Source organism: Mycteria americana, chromosome 2 (assembly GCF_035582795.1).
Source record: "Mycteria americana isolate JAX WOST 10 ecotype Jacksonville Zoo and Gardens chromosome 2, USCA_MyAme_1.0, whole genome shotgun sequence".
In the NCBI taxonomy this organism is placed as follows: Eukaryota; Metazoa; Chordata; class Aves; order Ciconiiformes; family Ciconiidae; genus Mycteria; species Mycteria americana.
Window position 1 is genome coordinate 151792676 of NC_134366.1, and position 26595 is coordinate 151819270.

The following is a 26595-nucleotide window of genomic DNA, read 5'->3' on the forward strand; positions in this document are numbered from 1 at the left end:
TGCGACAGACTGTGACACATCATCCATTTCAAACAATTACAGGCACAAAAGAAAAAAATGAAGCAAGCATAATGCAATTCCTAGAAAAGCTACTGTGATTATTTTCTCCATTATTTAGAACAGCTAAACACTTTCTAATTATAGTCTCCAAACCAACCTGCGTTATTTCAGGTTCTGAGGTAAAACCATACTTTGTGGTTTTTAAATAGTAACACTGGTAATACGCCTTCAACTATACCCTTTTTAGTAAAACTTTAAAAAAACCCCAACACCTTAAGTCAGATTTAAAAGCTTCCTAGACCACAGAAACATCACATTTGGTAAACTGAATTAGTACAGAAGATGCTGCCTCAGGCCAAGAGTACTTGTTAGTCTAAACCCAAAATATAATCCTCAAATGTCGGGATGATTTTTTCCTTTAAAAAGCAGAGTAAATAATTTGTAAACAATACAAAAGCTTCCTCTTTTATTTTTTAAATCAGCTGCAATCCTCCAGCCTGACTTTGAATTCTGTCACAGTAACATCCACAGTTTTGCTCTGATGGCCTTAAATATAGCTCTCCTGAGCTGCTTGCATCCAGATAAATTTTAGATGAAGCAAGTATCTTAAATTGAATCTAACACACAGGCTTTCATATTTATTTCCAAGTCAAAGATACTTGTTTAATCAGGAATAGCAAAAAATCAATCCTTTGCTCCTTTTAAAAATAGACCACTTTCTATGGCAGAGCATAAATTCACAGTGTCTTTAAGTCCCTGCTTTCTTTCTACTTGCAAGTTAACTATTATGAATTTCAAATTGCAGTACATGATTACTGATTTTTTTTTTTTTTTTTTTTGCTTAACTAAACCTGGTGTTAACACTGGAAAAAAATTCCTTGAGCAATACATGTAGTTTGCTTCTGAAAAATATCTTTACTTGGAACACCAGCAAAGAACTGTTACTGTAATCCCAATTTAAAGAGCTAAAAGCAATATTCTGCAAGCCAGGACTGTCAGGCACAAATATTTACAAAATAACTGAAATGTCTGTAATAAACAAATGGGACAATACATAGTTTGTCAAGTACATTTTCTACCCACAAAAGATACACACCGAGTAGCAGGCTACAAACACCATTCACAATGATCCCCCCCCCCCAACTCTGCTTCAATTCCAACATGCCATTATTGACACCAACCGGAGCGACTGAATGTGTGCAATGCAAAACCTCACCCCAGCTTTGCTGGCATCAAAGTTTTCTTGCCAACAGATGCTTTTGAAGTAGTTACATAGCACAACAGAGACTTAATGCAATTCAGAGGTTGGATTCCTGAATCGGAAAACAAATGCAGAAGAGCAGGAAGAGGGGGAACACAAATTCAGTTTTTCAGTCTGAGACTATGGCTGTATCAGGCACAGTCTCTCCATGTGACTGGCTCGTTTTCCAGGCTTCAGGTAAATTCTCTGTATCAACCAGAGCGAGGAAGAGAACAAAGCAGTGTCAGTAAGAGCCGAGGAGGTCAGCTGAAGCAACCAGCTAAGCAGCGACCGGAGAGCAGGCAAGGCAGAGCTGCAGCCTGCTGCCTTGTTCGCGCCCTCCCGGCCGGTCACAGCAGCTCGGCAGGAAAGCAGCACAAGCCCTCAGCTAGCACACCTTGTCCCTTCGGGCCACACAGCCTGACCCAGACAGAATAAGGGCAGACAGCAGTGCATTTGTCGTCTTTTCCATCTTCAAAAACAAGACAGATGCCTCAAGTAAGAAACATCTGAATTATTCTAAAAGCAGAAACTAGAGCCAAAGCCAACAGTTTGTATACTCTGCAGATCACTTAAGATGAAGGGATTCCCGAAACTGCCTGCAGACACTGTGTCCATGATGGTGGCAGAATACCTCACACTGGCTATCTGGGGAATGAACAATAATACTAAGATCTCAAGAATTAACTCAAAAGCCTCCTCTATTCACTCGGCTTTTTACAGCTACCAGGGGTCACCTCTGCTCTAATCCAACACCAATAACATTCTGAATTTTTACTCAGAAAGGTAGCATTCACTCTCAGCAAGCCACACACAGGCATGAAGGCACGTTCACAAGCGTGACAGCTCACGTCACAGATCCTCAAACTCAAGCCTGTGCACAAAAGGACATTCGCAGTCACCTCACTGCACAAGGACCTTGGGAGCCATCTTCACACCTTACTCTCAGCTACCCACATACATTTATTACAAAAGGCTCCTCACTTCTATCATAGCTTCTGCCTGACATAGAACGAGTGCCACATGAAACAGAAGAACCCTCACAGAGGACAGCAATAGCTGAAACAGATTTAAAACGTGGATTTTACAAACCTGCACACGAACATTCAAGCATAACGACACTTAGCTTCCACAGCCACTGACAACATGACTCTCTTCTTGAATGAAAATCAGCTCCTGGTATAAAAATGAGTGTCTGACAGAGAAACCGGACAAACCAGAGATGATGTTGACATTTGAATGAAAACCAACCCCAAAGAGCTTCAAGTTTCATATTCACAAAGGGCCACGTCTGCCTCTAGATAACCCAATGACATTATCAAACATTACCTGGAGTTAACTGTAGTTTACTAAGAGATCCTGTTCCAACTCAGTGGACTGTGATCTGGGCAAACCTGTATTTGCGTTTGCCATCTCCCAGCAAGACCAGATCAATACAAAATACCTGGACACAATGCCAGCTGCTCTTTGGAAAGTCCAGTTATCACAGCTTCCTTCCTCTCCACTGTAAGGATTACTACACAGGTATAAATCCTAGGCTCTAGTCTCAACCCAGACCTTTCCTCTGGCTATTGAAACAAATTCAAAAAACGCAGTATGTTGTCTCGGGGGGGAGGGGGGGGAACAGCCAGGGTAAAAAACCTCCAAAACTATTTAAGGTTTCACGAGTGGAGTATTATTACCAGCTCCATTCTTCAGGCAGCACAGAACTGCCTACAGTGAAGGTGAAACACACCCGTGTGAGAGATTCATTTTTTCCCCAAGTCTGCTCTATAACGCAGGATGAAACTTCCACAGAATTAATAAATATCCTTGATGACTGTTTCATATTTGATTTGAAATGTACTTCCCTAACCTTGTTACACTGCAATACGCGTGTGGTTTCCTTGCTACAGGTAGCATGAGACAAAAATGAATCATATGCTGTACCAGTGCCAAAGAGACTAAAACAGGCCCAATCACTGTTATTGAGGAATGAAAGCCCCCTGCAAAAACTTCAGTTGCATATCTGTTTCCATTGCATGATCAACTTTTTCAGTGATTTGAAATTTAACAACTTTACCTGAAAAATAAGGCATACAAAATGTCAAAAAAGTTCTAGTAGTCTAGAAGTGAGACATTTTAATCAGGTCATTTGAACATACGCAAGTTGTTAAAATAGGAATTTTTATGATTTAATAGTTATTTAGAAGCTTCAAGTCTGTGATTCAAAACAGTAGATACTTCGACAAATTTTATTCACTTTGCAAAAAATTGCAAATTTTTTACGTTTCTGGTATATTAAGTCTGTTTTCAGTAAGGAGGGCTTATAGAGTATTCTCTAACGAATTACTCAACACTGCATTTTTAAAAAAAATAAGAAACTAACTGAAAAGTTATTCAGAAATTAATTCTGAAGTTCTTTTAGCTGCTCTTTCCTTCCTTTTTTTCTCAAGTCTTTTTCCTGCTCACATCTTTTAAGATCACCATTATCAATAAAGGCATTCATGACAATTCCCTTTCTGTCCTTATTTCTGACCTTTTTGATTTGCAATCCCACCGTTCAGCACTCATCCTCAAATCATTCTACAGACTGAAAGCTATCAAATACTGGATTGAAGGAACAAAAGTGATTCCTCACTATTTTAAAGTTGTGTGCAACTATGGAAGTACTCTACTGCAAAGTTTTAGCCAGTATTATTAAAGAATCCTCCTTAGAAGAGCAAAAGTGTTGTCACGCAGCAAAAGAAAATTGTCACCTTGTAGCTATCACAGTTGTATAACTGAGCGTGCTGTGCAATGTAATTTAAGGAAGCAGAAAGGCCAAGGCACATTCAAAAGGCTTCTAACATCAAAACAGGTAGAGAATATGAATAATAAATGCAAATAAACTAGAACAACAATCTGCCAAGTCAACTCTCATGTCACAACACTATGTCTGAAAAGGAATTGTTCCGGCTCGCATCGCAAGACTGTCATTATTTACTTACACTAGCAAGCCTTAACTCAAATTGAAATGTACGCTGAGTGCAGCCTTTTTAAATAACTGCTGGTCAGGCTGGCATTGTTCCATACTGGGAAGATAACAGCTATATTCAAAAAGATACCGCTTTGTTTAAATTCTGTTATAACTGGAGTAGTTTATATCTGCCCACACTTCCCCATTAGAGAGGTTACAGCAGCTTCAGCTGTTCATTTGCAGCTTTTCAATGAAACAGCAAAGAGTTTGTGTCAGAAACAACTAGCAAGTTCTCAACAGCTTTCCCTGTCTGGGTACAATCCCTCTCCTTTCTATTTAATGTCCCCCAAATGCCCAGTCACATAGTCCAGTCACCTCTGGAACTACAATCCTAGAGAGATTTGCGCTGTTGAGACAGAAGGGGGGAGAGGAAAAGGAGAAAGACAGAAGAAACATGAAATGGGTGGAGTGAGAGATAAGCTACCAGAGAAGTCACAAGTATCTACAACTGGCACGCTGTTGCAATATTGTTTGTTCACTAATTTCACCTCATCAATAACCAGGTGGCATACAAATTACTGAGAGGAGGGAAAAGGGGGGAGGATGTGACAATTTTTTCTCAGGACAGCAAGAAAAAAAAGTACAAGTTTTTAGAAGTTGCCCTTTTTTCATTACTCTCTTAGCCTGGTGTAATGTAATTGTGTAAGTGACATCTTCTACTCCCTCCTTAAGTTTGGCTTGATAACAAAGAAGGAAATTAATATACAGGCTTGGATCACACCTGTGTTTCAGCATTTGTGGCAACTAGGGTTCCTACTTTAACTTTCTATCTTAATAAGGACACCTTTTCTAATCCTTTTACATTTGCCTAGAGTACCAAGATACACCAAAAAAAGCTGAGCTACCAAGTCTTTTTCTACCAACCAGGACAATAAAATTTTTGTATTAAGATGTTTTTCATGTAGAATCAAGTATTTCCCATAGAGTACTTAACTATACTACATAAAAGTCCAACACAGCCATGCCATACCCGGCAGGAATTGCATAGCAAGGCTACCACAATCACATCACAGGTGCCAATGTGGTTACAGGAGACAATCTTATCCTTCTTCTGCCCCCCAGAAAGTCGTTGCCCCAATAAATGTGTTATCTGCTTCTGACACACAACACTATCAGATACTCTACAGATAACAGAGACACACAAAGCTACACTAAGAACTGTTTGGACATTTAACATTGCACATTTGAGTGCTCAAAAAATAAGGATACCAGAATGCAAGCTGTCCATAGAAACTAAATTCAGCATCCCTCGTCCATCCACTTGATTGTGTAGTTGATGCACTGGAAGGCAATGCAAATGCTGGTCCAGTCTCAGCACGTATGATGGCTGCATGTGAATATCTGATCCTCATCACCACTTTCAGGGACATCAGGACACCTCTTCCCCTGTCCACAACAGAGATCCAACTGCCAGGGTGCTAGCCAGGGTGCTATAGGCAGATGTGTAGATTAAGTGGGGCCAGTTCCCACCCAAGCAGCTAGCTACTTACTACAGGGGCAAGTTGCAAGTATAGCACAGGTAGGTGAACTCTTAGTGAGAGACGATGGAAGACTACCGCTATTTGGATCCCACTTAGTGCTCTAGCAGCCATTTCCAGGTCTTGGGGAGAAGGGCACCAAGCCAGATGGAAGTATCCTAAAGGCTGGGTCTGGCTTCTGAACTTCCTGTAGGATCACACAGACATACTGATTTTTCTGGTGCTGGCCTCATTCCATGGATGGCTATTTCTCATTTCCCTATTAAATGAGGCCCCATAGCTCACGTATTGTACATCTTTTGCTTTACAACATCATACAACACTGAATTCACAAATACCACACAAGTCCATAAGACATTTTTACCAGACTAATGGCTTCAAAAACATTAACAAATCAATCTTCAGAGTACTCCTGTGAAATCTTCATACTAATTCTGCAATGGAAGATGATTTTTCAAATTTGCAAAATGGGAAACAGACACCAAGGCTAAAACTGCCACCTGAAATAAGATTAAGATATTGCAGGCTACCAAAGTTGTAAGGCTGTTTTGTGTCAGTAGAGGATTACATAGGTTCAAAACTTATGCTGAGCACTGACAGCATTAGCTACCCGCAGATAAACACCTGAATGTCTAAAGATGGGCATACAGGAAAACAAACACCTAACTACTCTATAAGGGCCTTGCTCAACACCACATAAACACTCTACAAATGAGGCTACCACAGACTCCTCGTTCTAGCATTTCCTATCCCAAGTTTATACCCCAGCATGCTCCAAATAATGTGGCTGTTGTCTATAATGATTTAAATGTCAACAATATTTTTTTCTGGTTTTAGGGCATGAGAATGTTCTCTTACACAAATTTTATACAATTTAGTAATGTGCAGACACCAAATGAGAAGACTTAGCTAGCATTAGCTAGAATTAGTTTCTCTTTGAAACTTCTATCCCCATAACGGATTTGATTAATATTGGCCAATGGGTTTCTAAAGAGGAAAACAAACCTAAAAGAATGCCTTCTGTCAAGGAGAATACAGTCTGCTGCAGTGCTTTTTGAACTAGGGGTTGTGCAATACATCTCAGTGGAGGAACACAAGAAACTGTGAAATAAATCCATGCTCCTGGAACAGCAGACACAGCTTAGAGGGCTATCCAGGGCTAAGCTTCATTTAACCTTCCCATCCCTCCCTCCCCAGGAACCGAACCCACATGACACTGTGCTGGCCCAGATGTTGGCCAATACTTAGCAGGGGTTAAGGATAATACCTGTGAACAGTCCCTTCTATCATCTTCTTTTGCAGATGCTCAAGTTTGAGAGCTACAAAAATACATGTATGGCAGGAGGGGAACAATAATGGGAAACCGGAAAAGCTATCATAAAAAGAAGGGAGGGTTTTTAAACTTTTGATCTTAAAAAGTTTAAAAACAGCTGTTTCAGTACCTTCAGCCTTCATCACCCTCAATTCCTCTACCCCAGCATGCAACCTTTTCTTCCTACTCTTCCTCAAGGCATACACTTTTCCTTCTCCCTCCTCCGTTGCCTATACCCACCACCTTTTCCTCTACCTCGTCTGGACTGGAGGTAGGCATCTCCCACTTTGTCTCAAGCCTCTTGACCTGGCAGAGAACCAAGAGCAGAGGAAGCATTCCCCCTTCTCACTTGAGTCTCTCATTACTGACTTGATGCCCGGCAGCTGGGAAACAAAATTTAAGTATGTCACCAATTGCTACAATGGCTGAAAAAGTCTGGTTGTATGTGAAATATTCAGGAATTTAGGTCACACCAACCAGTCCTTAAAGAAAACACTCAAAAGCATTTTCTAAAAATTTGCCATTCTTTGCAAGTTTTCACAGGGAAAGAATAAAGATGGAGTAAGGCTTCTCTAAAGGGGGGGAACAAAACAAAACAAAAACCAAAAGACAACCACCTCTGCTCCAAAAACACAGACATTATAACTTTCTCAGAGCAGTTGCAAGGGATATTTTTAAATAAGAAACCTTTCCTCTGCCTTCTCAGAAACAGTATTTGGTGGGGGTTTTTTGTTTGTTTTAAGATCCAAGTTGAGCCACAAAATAGAAATGTTTTAGACCAATTACATTTTGAATGAAATATAATAAAAAACCTGAATGCCTGGTTTCATAATGTGAAGTATTAAACAATCTTATTCATACAAGATACTGTCAGTTCCAAGTATTGTATACACATACAGCCATACACTCCTAAAAAGATTAATTCTCTGTTGCTTACTTGATGATAGCAGCCTCAGTCAAAATTAACACCTATGAAGACCATTTCCACCATACACTTAGCATATGTGTAAGTGTGTCTTTCCGTAGATAGCGTAAATTCTAAAAACAAAGCATGAAGAGAAAGAACGCATTGCTCTTATTTTACAGACAGGAGGTCGAGGCAGACAGCTAACATGACTGGCTAAACTCTCACACAGACAATGCACAGAACTGCCTGACGACAGAGGAGAACGTGTCTTATCTCACAGTTAGCCTGGGATCGCATGAACAGCCAGCCTCCTACATCTGAGCTACTAAGCATTAAGTCACAATAACTTCACAACTTGCACTCATTTGCCTGTACTCTAATATATGTAGCACACCAGTCCAGTCTCTCATCACCATGGCTATCCTTAAAAACATTTATAAATCCCATCACTATTTGGAGCAGAAATAAAGCATGTTTTTTCCTCCCTCATACATATCCCCATAGTCTCTCTCAAATATCCACAGACTGTGCTAGTACAAAAAGATTATGTTTCTCCCTTTTATCCACTGCTCATTTTACAGTACAATATCCTCCATACGACTGACGTCACTGAAGAAAGAGCCCTTAAATTTTTCTTTGCTCAGCAAAATACATGGTCTGTAATGGCAGACCTGGAGGTAATTAATGCCATTCAAGAGACCTCCTTTCTCATCCTTGAAGGACTCACATATCTAGAAGGAAAGACAAATACTTGATTAAAAAGGACAAAAACAATCCCAAAGAACTTAATCACATTTCCAGTACTAACTTCATAATCTGTAACAGAAAAAGGTCAATACTTTTAGATGAAATTTTCTATAGTTAAGTACCTAATAAAACTTTCTACACATAGAAAAGCTCACTATAAAAAGAATTTAAAAGATTGAAGGCCTTGCTTTTGCTTCTCCAAAGTGAAAAAGTCTTCCCTAACCGAGAAAAAAAATACGTACAAGACCAAGCCTGCTACACTATCACTCAAACTAATTCTGAAATACAAGTTCAAGATTTAAATACTATACTATTATAATCCCAAATTTAATTTAAAAAGCCATTTAAGCAATTACTTCATTTGATTACGTTTTGTAAAAGAAACTGCAAACTTCCAACTGTCTCCTAATTCGTAAGTTTGTGAATTACAGCATGAACTACAACATCATGAAAAAATACCCTGTTGGAAGTGCTTATCATTTTCGAGGCATTTGCCTGAAAGGGACAGACAGGATTTAGCTTTTATGTAAGACATACTCTTTTGCTACACCTTTAATATCAGTTGTATAAAGGCAAATCTATATTTTACTCAAACATTGTAAATCTCACAAGAATGCACTAAAATGTCACCATTTTAATACATTTCAAGATATCAGTAACCATGAGAAAAAACACCCTGTTATTTAAATAATCATTGACATTCCCAACTACCCTCAAAGTTCACCAGAATATAAGAACAGTTGCACCGGATTTCATGAGTACAGGATCCTGTCTCCAGAGTACACAAGACTCCATGGTGCAGATGAAAGGTGAAAGAAACCTCCCATTGGGCCCATGCCCTAAACATGAACTCTTAACTTGCCAGACTGCTTTCAAATCCAAAAAGTAAGTTTATCTCCCTGCCAGTATGTTCTAGCACTTTCTATATTGCCATCCATATAAATAGCAAATCTCTCTCTCAGTGCTGTCAATCCCCAAGGGAGTCTATGGTAATGAGCTCAACAGCCTAATGAAACACAGATCAAAAAAAATTACTCCTTTAAAATCAGTATTTAATTTGCTACTAATCTTATGGAATATCTTATCATTCTCACATTATGATATGAGAACAGAAGTTCTAACTTATCCTCATCTGTCTCATATCTGAACAGAATTGCCACCTAGAGAGATGCAAAGCCTTGGAGCAGTGGGCTCAGCCGGGGAAGCAAGTGCATGACCAGAGACTGACAGAGGGAAGTACTGTATAAATCTTTGCATCATTTACAGATACATACAGTCACTTGTAATACAGTAAATTACATACGTTCTAGATTTACAAACAAACAGTTGAAGGATACTTGTTTCTGCTTTTGTCAGTGCATTAGCAGAAAAACAGGAAATGAATCAGACTGAAATAATAAACCTTGAGAAGAAACACTACGAAATTTTTTGGTCTTACATAAGATTCATTCTTTTTTAAAGTGACAGGAACTTCAATACACAAATTGATCTAAAAATCACAGTTTAATAGGTAGTAGAGTAACTATGGATTGTTCAGAAAAGGAAAACAAATTTGTGTCTTTTTCTTTATTATGGCATATCACAGGGTTCTTCCAGTCTTTCTGATGCATCACATTTTCAGCTGGCTATTGAATAAATGGAATTTAAGGGACCCATATATAAGTACACTGACTGATGGAACACTAGCCAAGATAAGAAAAGACAGGAGGGCTGCCAAATAAACATCAGTGCCAAATTACAGGGAACCCTTCATTTTCTTTCCAGCTTTTCCACACAACAGGGTTTATTTTTAACAACTCTGGGCCTCGTTTTACAGATATGCTGTTGATACTGCATTTACATTCCACTAAGACTTCCTTCAATGAACTTTAAGAAATAAGACACAATGACAACAGCAAAAATTAACCTCAAGTTCTGAAATCACTTTCCCATGCAAGAGCAAAATCCTGTCATCCTTGAGCACTGTTTCTTCTGGACTATCTCAACTCTTATTTAAGAGGAGCAAAAATAACCATGTAAAAAAAAAAAAAAAAGATAGAGAAGCCAAATATTGAAGAAAATGTCTTTCCACAAAAAATTAAGATGGCAGTCTAAATCCAGGTTTTTTTGACTCAGGATGTCACAGGACATTTTAAGACAGCTGTCTAATTGCATATACAGCAGAAGAGGAGAACCAGGCTATAACCCCAACTAGATACTACAGTAATCACTTGAATTTCAACTTTGGACTAAAATATATTTTCCACTATAATCTAAACTAGTCTACAGGGGAAAAAAAACAAACCAAACTGCATCCTGACCAGGTACGGTTTTTGTCTTAATAATAAATTTCACAGCAAACTGACAACACATTTTTTTTCTAATTCGTGAAGCATTATTAAACTTGTCATAAAATCCCCTTGGAGCATGCTGGATGTCTTTCAGCTGACACTGGTATCTCTTTCAGTGACCTAATCCCAGGCTGCAAAGTTTTCACCGGCCACCTCCAGGGGTCAGAAAGGAACGCGTCTCCCCAGTCCAATGCATAACTTCTGTCCTTTCCCAGTCTGGGCTGGGGAAGGACTTGGATTTGGTTTGGTTTCAAAGGTGGAGGGGAAATTTGACCTCCTGTCAATCACGATATCGGCTACAAAAAAACCCCCAAAAACCAAAAAACCAAAACACCCCACCAAAACAGCAGGACTATACTGATACTCTTCATATTACTAAGATTTCTTAGATACCTGACCAGATATGCACAGTTAAACCAGGTACCACACTTTGGCTCAGAGGTGAATTCCCTTTGTTTTCCTTTACAGCACAGGGTGAAATAACTCCCTGCTATTTCCATATTTCCCTCTTATTACATATAACATCTAAAGTAACCCACACTTTTTTATCAAAATAAATGAATTTAAGAAAAATATCTAATATTTTTGTAATAGCAATCCAATTATGAAAAAAAATTATTTTAACTCTAAATCTTATTTTTCCTCATTATTTTAAATGCATGAGAAATATATTAATTAGCTATAAACTAATTTTCAACCACAACTGGCAAGGGAGAAAATTTTTAACCTGATGCCTTGGATGTCAGATGCTCCAGTAATTCAAAGTTCTGCCTCTCAAAAAGAGTATTAGTATACAATTTTTGGTGAGAAACGCAAGCTCCCTCAAATCTAGAACAAGCTTGTTAAGACTGTTAAGCCAAACATAAAACCTTGAAGTTAAAATTTTATGGCCATATACATATACATTAGTATTTCAGTTTTCTAACAAATATTTTCTTCCAAAAAAAATCCTTCCCAAAATACCAAATATGGGATGGAAAGCAATGTACTTTATTACAATGTAAGCATACTAACCTATTCTAACCTATAAACAAGCTTGTGAAAAAAAGCTTCCTTAAAAAAAAGAATTAAAGTAACTTTATTCTAATGAAACAAGGTACATTCTTATCTAGCTGTGACTGGGCTTTTTTTCCAATAATTTAATGGGTTTGATGCTATAACATTTAATAATATGCCCTGATTAAAAGCAAGAGGAAATCAGACCAATTACTGAGCTAGCAAGAGCATTTGGTATATAAAACATAGTGCTTGTACTCATATGTAATTCACACCCAGTCTGGCTCGTCAGTAAGAATAAAATATTTCACTAATCAGGGACTTGGAAAACGTTTCTCCGAACCTACCAAAAAACCTGCTGGGAAGTAGAGCTGAACTGATAGAAATCTTAGAAATTATGTTATTTCCAGGAGATTGCTCAAAGCACTATATAACAGGGCATAATATTAAAGGAGCACAGTTTAATAAAAAGTTTTGATAACAGACCAAAGTAAACAAAAAAGCATCAAGTTTTTGAAAATGCTGAACATACACTTAACACAGCAAGAGTACATACACTCAGCATCCTAAGAGGATGGGGGAAAGCCTTCCTTACACGTCAGATTTGCAGAAGAAATGAACTGCCAACGAAATCTAAATGAGATAGAATTTCAGGAGCATTCAATACTGCAGTTATAATAAGAACAATGAAAACAAATGGCTGCCCAACACTTTTGAGCATTTGATCTGTATGCATATATGAGCTTATTTGAAGATCAAATATCTGCAGGCATCCTAATTAAGCAGCCTTCACCAGTAAAACTATTATGTTTTAATTATATTCCTTAAGTAATGTCCTGGTTAAGCACAGCATGAGAACAGATGCTATCTAGTCTATTTTTGGGATACTCTAGGTAAGGAGTCATTGAGGAAGAAAATACACCACTCTGCAGCATCACTGCAGAAAAATCTAGCTGTATTGCCTCTTCTCATCCAGGGAGCTTACCTCCACGGAGAACTTTTCTTTTTACATCACCATAATAAAGATATGCAACAGATGATAATAAATCCAGTAAATCTTTTCCAACACTAATTCATAGACTCATAGAATCATTTAGGTTGGAAAAGACCCCCAAGATCATAGAGTCCAACTGTTAACCTAACACTACCAGTCCACCACTAAACCATGTCCCTAATGTAACCTAATTTGAGGTATCCTATCCTGATAATTCTTTTCCTATAAAAGACCCAAGATGAAAATCCCTGTAGATTTATACACACGGATTAAAAAAAATGTAACAAGGTAAGGTATGTTTGGTTTTCATTCATTTGAGAAAGGAAAGTGAAGTTATTTCACTTTTGAAGGAAGTACTTTGAAGTCAGGAGCTTCACTGTTTATTTGAAACCATTTATTTCCTCCTACAGTTCCAAAGAAAAGTCATTACACAAATACGTTAGAGGAAGCCGGTGTATAATTTCATTGAAAAGCTATTTAAGTTTCTTAAAAAGGAACTTTATGTCAGCACAGGAGATCTTTCAAACATTTCCTTAAGTTAAAGTTATGTTCTAGCAAGGAATATTTATCTTACTACTTTACAAAAGGACAGCAACCACAGGGTATTATTCTACAGTACTAGCAAGCACTGCTTTGTGGCCCTAAGCACAAAATTAAACGATCACAGTGCCAGGAAAACACCAATGTCACTTCAAGATGTAAATACATGAAGAAAATTTTCAACATCACTACAATTAAATGGTAAAATACGTAGTTTAAAAAAAAAAAGAAACTTTAAGCTAGACTGCAGAATTCCGTAAGGTACTACACCATTTGTTTTCATTGTGCCCTCAGTTTTAGTTCAAACTTACTTCTTGTTTTATAAATCAGTTATCACTTAAGTCATAGTAATACCTGGAGTTCTTTAAGACTAATTAAGCATATATAACTAAGAAAGGTATTTCCACAGGAAAAAAATATATTTAAAAAATTCTATTAATGTCCAGATAGGCAGCTTGCAGGTTTTTTTTATTTTAATATAATTTCCTCCAACAATGCACAAAGCAACTCGATGTGGACAGAAACATGGCAGACAAGTTCTGCAGGAAGGTAGATAGATATGAAGTTATTTCCCTGCATCTTAAAATGTTGAATACTAAAGGGAATGCAATCCAATGTCCAGAGCAAGAGGCTCTGGTATAGAGGGACCCTATGCTCAGCAAGCTTCACTATGTAGTTTGCAAGCCCTACAGATAAAGCCCCTACTGAGCTGGCTTAAATGGTTTAAATTAGTACAAGCAGTTGCCCATGCTGTCTCTGTTGTGGGTTAACCTACCCTGCAGCAGAAATTCAGAACAGGGCCACCTTGCCCTCTTCAGAGAGAGGTCAGATGTTCAGTTTAAACAGCCTGTAAGATAGGCTTAAGCTACATCTCCCGATCTGAATGGAAGCAAAGGCATTCATTTCATTATATTGATGGCTGCAGGTTAGTAAATTCCAAGAGGAGGACATTAACAAATAGGAGGTGGTAACAGGTTTAACATTTTAAACCACTGTGGCTATTTCCTAAATTAACAATGTCTTACGATAGCAGGCAAGCTTCCGAAGTAGCTTGCTACACTATTCTGTGAGACTAACTCCCAAAAGGCAATCATCTACTAGACCTTCCTCTACAGGCCAGATAAAAGCAGCACATAAAAGAGTACAGCAGTCCTACAAAAGGCAGCAGCAGGCTTAAAGCAAAGATGGATATAGCACCTCATGGTTAAACAGCAGATGCTATGGGGGAGGAGAATGTAAGCAGACAGTCAGATTAAGTCAAATTGGAAAAATATAAGCATGCTATTGAAAACAGAAACCAAAGTAATAAGAAGTTAAATGCATTGTGACTCACCTTATTTTTACAGTTTAGTAAGTAATTTATTTCAAAAGACAATGATTTCGTGTTAAAAGAAAGGCTAGTAACTCTACTATTGCCTGACGCTTCCCACTATAACATCTTATTTCCAAATCTGCATAGAATCTTCTCAAGCAAACTGGGCTGAAAAGTTATATACTAGTATCTTCTTCTGCACTCTTATTTCAACAAAACTACTTAAGCCAATAACAAATCAAAAACACACCACACCACCACCACCACCCCCCCCCAAACCACAACACTTTATGAAGAAAATTATCTTGGAAAAGAAAATAAATCTAAAACTTGCAGTATCTTCTCTGGAAAGGTTTAGCACTAGCACACTTTGAGGCTGGAATTTGAATTCTGACCTGTGTATCTAGGATGTACATGTTATGAGCCTTCCAGCAATGTGAACATAGCCATGCTTTCAAGTTTTTGGGACTGGGGGAAGAAGAATATATTATTTTCAGCAAACAGTATATATTTTATCTGCTAAAATCTCTCCTGAACTTGATCCAGCCTGGAATCGAACAGAATCTTCCTTTCACTTCCAGGTGCACAATACACTGGGTCAAAGTACCAGAAAATAAAGCTAGGAAGCTGACTTACCCTTTCCAAGATCCCACTACTAAGTAACAGCAATGTAAAAGATACTCTAACCAAATGTGGAGGGGGCAGGATTAAACTCATGGAGAGAAGGGGGCTTGGGGGGAAAGAGTAGATGAAAACAATAATGGATATAGCCCAAACTTGCTTAGACATGGTCCTGAGCAACCTGACCTAGGAGTAGCCCTGCTTTGAGCAGGGGCTGGACTCCACGCCCTCCAAAAGTCTCTTTCAACCCAAACCATGCTGTAATTCTAACAACAGTGGAAGCGGTAGCTGCCAGAAGGGTGACTGAAGTCTGCACCAAAACAGGAATAGGATGGTTGAACAGAGACTCCATCAGAGAGTGCCAGAGAGAAAAATCTAAGAAAAAAAACAGGGATTGCAGAGTGAGGAGACCAACAGGAGTTGTTCAGGGAAGTAATGTGGGAACGCTAGCACAAGTAATAGAGACAATATATCTCATGAAAAACCCAGTGAGGCAGGAGAACTGACTGGCTGATCACAAACACACACAAGAAAAAAAAAAGAGGAAAAGGAGCTAACAAGCACAGCACAAAGACAACAGAGACTCTGCAAAGAGTTGAACTGGCAACAGAGGGAGGGAGCATCTCCAAATGACAGGAGAGAAAGACAAAGACATCAGATTAGGTATTGAAAAGGGTATGAATTTAGATTGGCTAAGATACCTTCCTAAAAAAATCGTAACTGACTAAATGTGAATAGGATTTGGATAAAACATGGTTAACTATGCAGAAAGTAAAAGCTATATTGTTGGTGACAAATAAAAAAGGCAGCAAAAGCGGCTTGTACTATCAAAGCATGCCCTCCTCTAGTGCCCATCCTCCACAGTCCAAAGACATCCATAAAACCCTCTGCATAAGCACATGGATCATACTGTCTAGGGTTGATCCCTATAAAGCATGACAGAGTATTATTAGATACCACTAGCTCAAATGGCAGCGGTCTGCCTAGTGAGTAGCTTCCAAACCTGCTGATATGATTGCAATTATTATTTTTAACAGCTAGGAAATAGCATACAAACTACATTAGAAATAACTTCATCAAGTAAACAGAATTAAGCCCTGGAGTTTGGAAATGAGTGCTGAAGTACATTATGACAGTTTAATTGCATGGCTTTTATCTCTTTCCCCCCATAGAATCTTTGCCAGGTCACACTTACCAGGTCACTACTCAGTATTTTGTTTGTACTTACTCATCATGCCCCCTATCTAAAAAAAAAAAATTTAAAAAGAAAAAGAATACTGCATATAATGCTACACTGAAAGCAGGAACTGATTTCCTCATAGGCCATTGCAGAGCACTGATATGTTAGATTAATATTGCTGAAACCGTCAAATACCATATTCATCCCACTGAAGTATCATGGTTATTATCCCTATTAACAGACACAATATTAAAGCATATGATTAAGGATGGATTTATTTACCAGCCTCAGGTCCCTGATCTGAGCCTAAAAGAAATTAAGTTCTTGGGTACGTTACACAGCAAATTATGTTTAAAGATACCTGCCGTATCAATTGTGTACACACACCCCACTCCCCCCTACCAAACCAAGAAATACCACTGATATTACATAGACAGGATTCAGATGCCTTCATCAGGCAAGAAGAAAATCTTTTCAGTTTTCTGCTTTATTTGCATTGTTTCTCCAAACTTATTCAAAGGAAACAATTACCCTAGAGACCAGGTTTATTGCTGCCCAACCTAGACGGACTCCCCAGTAGACAGGGGAAATCTATTCTGAGGAATGTTTCTGTGGGGAAGAAAAAGAAACCAAAACCCACCAATTATACAATAATTAAGGACTATAACTTAAAAAAGGTAGGCTCACAAGGTAATCAAACTATGGTTGCTTCTTCAACCTTAATTCTGGCATTTCTTAACATTTGAGAATTTGACCTGAAACCTTAAAATGACAATAAACCACACGCAATGGCAGAATCAATTTGACTTTATTGACATGTGCAACCCTTCACATTACAAAACCAGGGCAAATAAGTCATCCAATTGCTGCAGAAGCCATACCTACCTGCTTCTGGTATTTCTAGTGCACTCATTACAATGGTTTCTGAGAAACAAAGTTAAACTACCAGCATCTTTACAATAGGAAGACAAGAGTTCTTGCATTCTACACGCTATTAAAACCTGAGCCATTCTTCACCTACAAAATGCACTGTTTTGCAGAATGCCCATTAGAGATGTTAAAGTTACTGCAAGTACATATGGAGTTAGACAGTATTTACTCAAAGCCATACTCCAGTCAACTACTTTGATGACTTGACAGTCATGTGATAATGAAGGTAAATCTAATAACCTCCTTTTTTTGAAGGAAATCAAATCACCAAATCAAGGTTTTATCTTCATCAATGATAATCCAAAACCACCCATATTCAGTTACTAGTCTGGAGTAATACTGTGCAAACAAAGCACACATTTCAGAGAGCTGAACTTTAAAGGTAATAGTTCTAACTGTAGGACTACATTTTACAGAGAGCTTCAGTACCTACATTGCTTTTTTTACAGATAAAATCATCAATCTGCCAAGGCTTTCCATAAAGTGTTGTATTTTCGTTCACTCTACTGCCAACTGGAAGCTCCTTCCTTTCAAAGTTCTAATTCGTTCTCTCACTGAACGACTTTAGCACAATAAAACTATTCTCCTGAGTACTCGGTAGAGGTGTGTTTTCATGCATTTCAGGAGGAACACCAACCATATCTAAATACATATTCTTTATTATTTTTACTTTTAACCACCAGAGATGAACAAAAGCAAATTTACAGAACATTTAAGAGAATCCGTCCCACAAATGCAGCATACTGTGGCTTTACATTAGTTGTGCATATGCCATTTTCCATATAATGGTTTTAAAAGGCATACAGTGCAAAGATCCTCACAGCTTGTGGGAGATAATTTAGGTTGAAACTGTGGCTTAGAAATTATTTGTTACCCTTAAAACAGAAAGGTAATATTGTGTGACCTTTGAGATAAGAAAAAGGGTATGATTATATAGCCCTAAAAAAATACAGCAGTACCTCACACCTCAGAAACAAAACAGTAAAAAGCAACAATGAAACCAAAACCATGTCACTGTCTTCATATTTTACTCAAACAACACTTCTTGGTCTAGATCCAGCCACGATTTTATGTTGATTAGGGCAGGGTGTAGGAGGTGGGAAGAAAGCGTTTTCACTGCTTACTGTTTTACAGAAAAAGCTGAAGCACTGCTGGGCAGGACTAAACAGGATGCTTCTATTTCTTAACCCATTCCCCAGTAAACAACACCTCCTTGCAAAGCTTCAATTCAATGGCAAAGGATAAGTTTATCTGGCACATCATATACCTTATCTACTAACTAAATTAACACTGAAAACAGGGGAGCTTGTTCTTCCTTTCCAGACAGGCAGGCAGCATGTAATCCTAATAATGTGAATTCTTGCAAGGCAGGATCTTTCTCTTTGCTTATCCTTGTTCTCTTTTCATTAGTTAGTTAATCCATTACCTAATTCATCTTGGAATCATCTTTAATTGTTAATAATGGAAAGACTCGGGACTCCTGTGCTGAGCTTACAGGGCTCTCTTCTATTCTTACCCTGGCTGAATTTCTGCCTGGTGTCAGGTCACAGAAGGCAAAGTCTGCTTTTCTGCAGCTACGCACCACCAACACAAACAAAGTCTGAAGAAAAGCATACTGCCACATAAAGGGAAAAAAAAGAGGCAACAGCAAATAGGAACAGGAAGGGGAAAAAAGAAAAGAGAGAAAAAAGTAACTAGTCAGGTAGGAACTTAAGGAGGAAAACACTTTTGGTCACTAGATACAAAAATCCCTCAGTCCAAATGGAGATGGCTTAAAACCATGGTGTGGTGAAATTAAGAGAAATAGCAAGCACAATAGCTTTGCAGGTTTCTTCTCCATGTTGTCCCACAGATAAACTTGCACTGACTGCAGAATCTTACACTTGAGGAAAGCAACAGCCTGGCTTCAAAGGCTATAAGCACTAAAGATCCCTTTGCTTAAAAAGGACCTAGAAGTTTGATACCTCCATCTCTGACCCTGAGTAGAAGGGCCCCTGGTCTCCCAAGATGTATTTTTAGCACTGTCATATAAAGGAAAGCTTGACTCCTTTTTTTGAAAATGCAAAGTCAAACAAAAAGTAAGTATCAGATACAGGTTCACAGGTAAAATGAAACTGAGAAGGTAACTGCTCTTCTCAGGAAACTACAGCAAGGTCTTTAACTCAGCAAAAAAGTAAGTAATTTTAAAGGCTTTATTCTGTTTATAATTGACTTAAGATAGAGTAACACAAAGTCAGAGCACCTCCATCAGGACACACAGTGGAGAAGTCTTGAAAAAAATTATTTTTCCAGTACACATGCTAAAAATAAAGTCTTCAACCTTGAACACACTTCATCTTACAGCCACGTTTCTTTGCATTGATCAACATATTAGATTGCTTATTACAGAAACATGAAAGGCAGATCCAAAGTAAGATACTTCCCAATGGCTGACCAGAAGAAATTGTTTCTCAGCAGGCTTCACCTCTGCCAGTTGGGTGGTCTCACTACAGCCATTATTTATTCCCATCCAAATGTTCTTCCACTATTAGATGTCTGAGGGACAACTGGATGCTCCCTAGATAAAGCATTTTGATATGAAGGAAAAAAGCCAAAGAGCATGTTGCAACACCCACTCTCTGTCAGCATCTTCACTTATTATATACACTCCCTGTACAGATGTTCAGTTAATACTTGCTAAAACATTTACTGTCAAGGTACAATTAGATCTTGATACAAGGAAGAGCTGCAGCACTGAATATGGGCTGAGTATATGGCCTCCAATTTTCAGGTCATAAAAAGCCCAAAGCACTCACCAACTATCTAATTTAGACAGAATAAAAGCTTTTTATTTCCTAAAAAAGGTATAAATGTTTCTTCCCAAGACTGAGTTCTGAAAAATACTGCAGAAGAACTGCCAAAACATCCCTCCCCTTGTCCAGTTTCACTGAAATATACTGCAGCTTCTGTGCACCATGTACTTTCAGCAAAGGAAATGGATGAATGACGCATCTAGGCATGGCACCACCAACAGTCTTTTCCTCTGGAATGCAACCATTATGGTGCTAAGAAAGACTCTTATTTGTCTAAGAGCAGACAGTTAACAAGGCTATTTTATATAAATATTTAAAAATAAAAAGGTGCAGCAACACAAGTGCTGTGATGTCATCATATCCAAAACTCTAGCCAGGTAGCACTGTAAAATCCCCATGCTTCAACTAAAATTTTCAGTCCCACCGGAACCTCCACTGTTCAGTAGATCCCCCGAGGTGCAGGACCACTTCGCACTCCCTACAAACGATTTCTTAAAACATACATGAGGTAAATTTGTCTCACCAGAAGTCTTACACTGTGCACTAAGCAGTATAGCTGGAACTGTCTTACAGATTAAGCATTTTCAGATAAAAATAGAACTTGATTAACTTGATGTGGCTCCCAGAGTTTGGCTTTATGTGAAAAATCTGATCATTAACTGAGAAATTTAAAAGTGATACTTTTATTTATTAAGGATACGCAGCATCAGTGAAACACAATGAGAACAAAGCAACATGATTCTTACTGCAGATGGTTTCTCCAGAGCTGGTCCTCTTGCTGAAGCAGTCTTCATTCACTAAATGGAACAACTGAAGTGGACAGCCAGGGGCTCCAATTTAGAATAAGAGCTCTAATGTGCCTTATGGGAGCAGCTAAAGGACCTATGGAAAAATGTTTGTTTAACAGTAATTTGTCTCAACTATAAATGGAAACAGAACAGAACTGACATAGTACCACAATGACAGTTTGTGCTGAACAATAACAGGATACTTGCATTAACAGAGTTGTGCTCTACTTAGGAAGCCAAAACAAGTGACCATACCAAAATGAATTGGTACAAACGTTTATTTCTGCAAGATGCCCTTCAAATGTCTCGCTGAAGACATCATTAGGGGATATGCTGGCCTCTAAAGAGAGGAAGTTTTAATGCCTGAGGAAACACCTGTGTATATGTAACTTTTATTTAAGCTCATTTCATTAGGTCTCTCTGCTAAGTTGCTTTAGGTTAAAGCAACTCTTATATCAGCTTCCCAGACTGGTGCAGTATATCTAGATGTGAAGTGAACCTGTTGGAAACTTGCCCTTCAGAAAAGAAAAAAAAAAAAATTCTACAGCTATTCTCATCTTGTAAATGGCAATTACAGTTGAAGTGTTCTGGCTACCTGTCCAACAAGATACCAAGTCACCCAGCAGGTGACTGACCTTCAGTCCACAGTTTAAGAGTGGAAAAGCCTACAGTAATATTTCAATTGCAGAAAAGTAACCTAAAAATGGAAGCACTTCTACTTTTTCTTATTCCATGGATAAACCTCAAGGTAGGGTTCATTATTCTTAGAAGTATGCCACAACTTCCATGAAAGTAAAGCAAAACAGTCGAGGCCCTCCTCACTTGCCTTAATGAGGAAAGACCTAAGGGTGGTATCACAAATGACATGTCACAACTCGGCTATGGGCTTTTCTTCCTTCTCTGAATTCTACTTTGAAGACCTCAAAGACTATTCTAAAGCTAGTATAAACCATGCTCACAACAGGAAGAAAGTTTCTAGTACAGTCCTGTAATATTCTAGTCCCCATAACACTTACAGTTCTTTTTAGATATTTATTGCTTTGTTTTGGATCCTTGAGTCAGTACTTGCACTAAGAGAAAAAAAAGAAAAAACAAGCAACCCATGTCAGAGAAGGACCAGCAATAAAAACCAAGGTAAAACACAGTTCTGCAGTGCCTGAGAATTGCCAGAAATGTATGTGAAACCACCAGAGATCACTGAAGAAAGAAGACTAAGCTGCCTTATGACTCAGACGAGCAAAGTCTCTTCCACAAAGTCTCTTCTCATCAACTAAAAAATAAACTTACAAGAAAATCCGGGATAATGAGGTGAACTTAGTTTACAGAAGTTTAGAAGACACGTCAATCCATAAATATCAGCAATAGACCAAATACCTACTTATATAATAACTTATCACAAAGCACTAAGAAATAAAATAAATAGTGCCTGAAGAAATCTTCTGAAGTAACCTTCAAGTGAATACTTAAGAGGGAAAACTGAAATTCTACTCTGAATTCTACTCTTCAGTTCAAACTCACAGTTGTTTATTTGGACTTTTATTTCTTTCCAAGTTAAAGTAGAAACACAATATCTGAAATCTAATCTATATATAACACAAAAAGGTTTCAATTTTTCCTTAAAGATTATTTCACTAAAGATTTAAAAAACAAACTACCAGAAATGAACTAACATCAGACTAAATCACGTATAAAACTTCCACTTCAGAGACTCAGAAATAAAAGAAGTCTCCTCTTGTGAAAAATTAGGAACATTTTTAAAAAAGCCAACTGTTTTCAAGGTACTGATACAGCCTCTTCCATATTCTTCCTTTGGGGAAAAAAAACCTGTACACTGCAGCACTAAAACATTAAAAACAACCAGTTCTCTAAGACTCAATGTAACCTTTCACCTTCTTGGTGGAAGTCTACCTCCAGGTGTAATTCAGATGCTTTTAGCAATATAAGATCCAACACCATTCTCGGTATCTTGAAGCTGTGTTACACACACCAGTTTGTTCACCTACACATCTTCCATCAGTTCACATAGAAGGAACAATGGAAACTTAGCTCTAAGTCAAACACAAAATGAGAAAAATCCGAAATCAACTTCTTTATGGATAAGCCAGTGTTAGAATGAATTTTATTAGTCCTTCAAAGAGCCTTTGCTGACCCTAAGAAAGAATCAGACTGACTCGCAAATCATCTACAAACCAGAAATCACACTAAGAGTAGAGCCTAAAACATGTATCCATCAACTTGTTCTAGTCAGGTATTAAAATTTATTCTACTAGGCTGGTATGTGGTGTTTACATACAATTCAGAAAACAAATCACAAAGCTAATTATGGATGTCTGACCATGGGCCAGAGTAAATTGACCCCATAACGGAGACCACAAGCTTGGCTAAAGGCCATCAGAGGATAGTGGTACAGAACAGTATAGTTGTACTTCAGAGTTGAAAGACCTTTCTTAGCGCTTCCGAATCAGGATTCGGAAGTCCTGTGAAAAGATTTAGGCATCCTGCTTTGATTCCCTGGGAAGGAGGGAGGAAAACTTTGTGAGGAATACTTTAATAAGACTAAGTAAGGATCAAAAGGCCCAAGCAAAGAAAAAAAACCAAACTGGACTGGTTAGGAAGAATCACCTCCCCACTGCACAAAATCAGTCTGAAGTTTTTGTCATAGGGAGTAGTAGCTAAATGCTGTAATTAATAATAGGGGAAAAAAAAAAGTATACACTTTTTCCATCACAAAAGGCTCTACCCAACTGCCAAAAGAATTCAAGGGCTTGTGTTCTTTCACAGGTTGATAATATTCACACAAAACAAGTTTTCCTAATGCATATATTAATGCTAGCTGGGAATCTCATAGCTAAGGGAGTTTTAATGACTCATTTACTAATGGAGAAACCAGGATTTGTACACACTACGAAGGTAAACAAATACATCTGTCAAGCATCTTCTTTCCTCCTGAGCCTCAGCTAGCATAATTAATCAAAATCTGATGATTGCTCTACATAAGAAATGTGCCATTTCTCTGGTAGATTTAAGGGGAAGGGAAGAGAAGAAAACCACACGTACACATTTCAACTCCCTCTTTTAGAAATTATGATCTGATGTCCTCAAACTCAAAAATAGCTGACAACATAAACATAACAGCAAGAATTCAGCATTTTATAAATGCTGAGTTGTATAAAGCACAGTAGAAACTCGGCATACTTCAAGAAATACGCATAAGAAGAGTTACGCATATGTAAGCCTTTTACTGAAGTCATTTTTAAGAGTAGCATTATTGCCATTATGCAAAAGCAAAACTTTCATTTTCTGGACCAAATAGGCCTAGTTCACATGGAACTAAAAAAAGGTGCTTTCTCAGCTTTCTGAAAGCTTTAAGTACAAGCATTTAAATGTTTACAGTTAAATAATGGTAAGATTTTGGAAATTGTTAAGTAATGTTACAACAGCCATCATTTCTAAGCAGGTAAGTGAATTCTGTTAACTGGGCAATTCAGAATTTATACTTCAGTTTGACCTGGATATTAAACTGAAAACCTTCTTTTCCAATGAACTTAGTAAAAAACATTTAATCAGATACTGAAATACGGTTCTTTGGCTGACAAAAAAGGAATTATTAAAAAGAAACCCAAAACTTTGAAAGAAAAAATTGAATTTTTAAAAATGAGTTTATAATTAAGTTTTGCCTACAGAATTAAGTCCTGTAAGACCCATTTCCCAAACAGCCCTTTGCTTTTTAAAAATAATGCTGTCCTTGATGACAATTGAGATAAAGCACTAATCAGTACCAATGCCCACTACAGTATTTTAACAGAAACAAGATTTGTTGTGCCCCTCACAGGGAAACACAGGCACATTTCTAATAAGCGACTACAACGGCATGAAGGCTTCAAGTTTTGATTTTTCTGCTCAGCAATAACCGCATTCTACTACTGTCCCTTTGGCATATCCCCATAACTCTACTCCCTTTGGCAAAGCCGCACTTCTTTTCTGTCAGAGAGTACAGGATCAGGAGGGGAAAGGCAGGACACCTCTCCTTTATCAACCACCACCTCTTCAGCTCACTTACATGCACGCTGGCATTCAGACTGTTTGTTACCCATTTTTCCCTATCCTTCCAAGACGCGCCTGCATTAGTTGCTGTGTGTATAGCACGCTGCCAGGTGGAAAACTCCCAGCTCTGCAGAAGGACCTGTGCAAGGAAAACACTCGGCAAGACGCTGGCTATCATCACTGCTTGTCCTCCCACCGCCTTTACAGCCGAGATGCAATATCCCTAGTCACTCGAAACCCCTCCACTCCTCCCATTCACCAGATCCGGGGTGGACAACAAGAGCACAGAGCGGTAAACGAGAAACTCTCGGGGGAGAGGCGTGCGAACCCTGCCCCCCGGATCGCGCCGAAGGCCGGGGAGTTGCGTGCACCACTCTCCCCGTGCCCTACAAGTTCAAGTGCAAGAGTTTCCCGGGCCCCGCCGGCGGCCCGATGCCGCTGCCGGGCGGCGGGAGCGAGACGCCCGCCGAGAGGCCCCCCGCGGCGCCGCGGCCCACCCGGGCGGGCGGCAGCACCTCTCCGCGCAGCCCCGCCCGCCACGCCGAGGCCAAGCGAAACCCACCCGGCGGCACGCCGCTACCCCAGCCCCTCGGGCGGGAGGCGGCCCGGGCCGGCCGTGCCCCCCTCCTCCACCACGGCTCAGGGCGGGACGGGCCCCTCGCTCCGCCCGGGGGGAGCCAAGGGGAGACAATGGGCACGATGACTTCACCCTCCAGCAATGTGAGGAGCAGCGGCGGCCACCGCCGACTTCCCCCCGGGCCCCGGGACACCCCTGGGCCGCGGCTCCCCCGACCGCAGCGAGGACCCACCCGGGCCCTCTCCTACTCGGGCTCGGGCCCCCGCCCAGAGGCGGCTCCGGCTCGAAGGCTCCGCTCCACCCCCCACTCTCCGCCACGCTCAGGGCGGCGGCTGCCGGCGAAGGCCCGAGGCGGGGGACGCCCGGCGCCGCCGCCGGACCCCCCCCCCCCCCCGCGCCCCCTGCCCCGCCGCGGGCCCACCCCCGGTACCTGCGAGTCGGCGGGAGGAAGCGGCGCCGTTCCGCCCGCCCGAGCCCGGCCCCACGCAGGAAGCGTCTCCGTGTGTGTGAGGAACGGAGGAGGCGGCGCTGCCGCGGGCGGGGCGGGGCCGGGCGGGGCGGGGCGGGCCGAGCCCGGCGGCGCGGGGCCGGGCGGGCCGGGCCCGGCTCTGCCCGCGGAGGAAAGGCGGCGCCCGGGCGGTTGGTTTCCGCGACGCGCTGAGCTCACGCGCACGGCGGTGCCGCCCCCTCGCCCTCCCCCGGCGGCCGTTGGGGCGGGGCGGCCCCGGCAGGCAGGGGGCGTCGCGCTCCCCTCAGGGCGCTGCCGCCCGCCCCGCTGCGCCCCCCGGCCGCGGGGGCGGTGGGAACCG

At 39.9% G+C, this 26595-nt stretch overlaps 1 protein-coding gene across 4 annotated transcripts in view; it reads right to left on the reverse strand.

Annotated features, from left to right (window-relative positions):
• Positions 1–26361, reverse strand: part of RNF19A (ring finger protein 19A, RBR E3 ubiquitin protein ligase) — a 60792-nt gene extending 34431 nt beyond the window's left edge. Inside the window, exons 1-3 of one of the 4 annotated variants that reach the window (XM_075495044.1) lie at positions 26217–26323; positions 21124–21259; positions 20050–20142 (exon numbers count right to left, since the gene is read on the reverse strand). The gene's annotated coding sequence lies outside the window, so the exon portion shown is untranslated. Of the gene's footprint in view, positions 1–20049; positions 20143–21123; positions 21260–25771; positions 25890–26216 lie in introns of those variants that run through there. The other 3 variants (XM_075495045.1, XM_075495043.1, XM_075495046.1) reach the window with 3 other exon arrangements.
• Between the last annotated feature and the right edge of the window lie 234 nt (positions 26362–26595).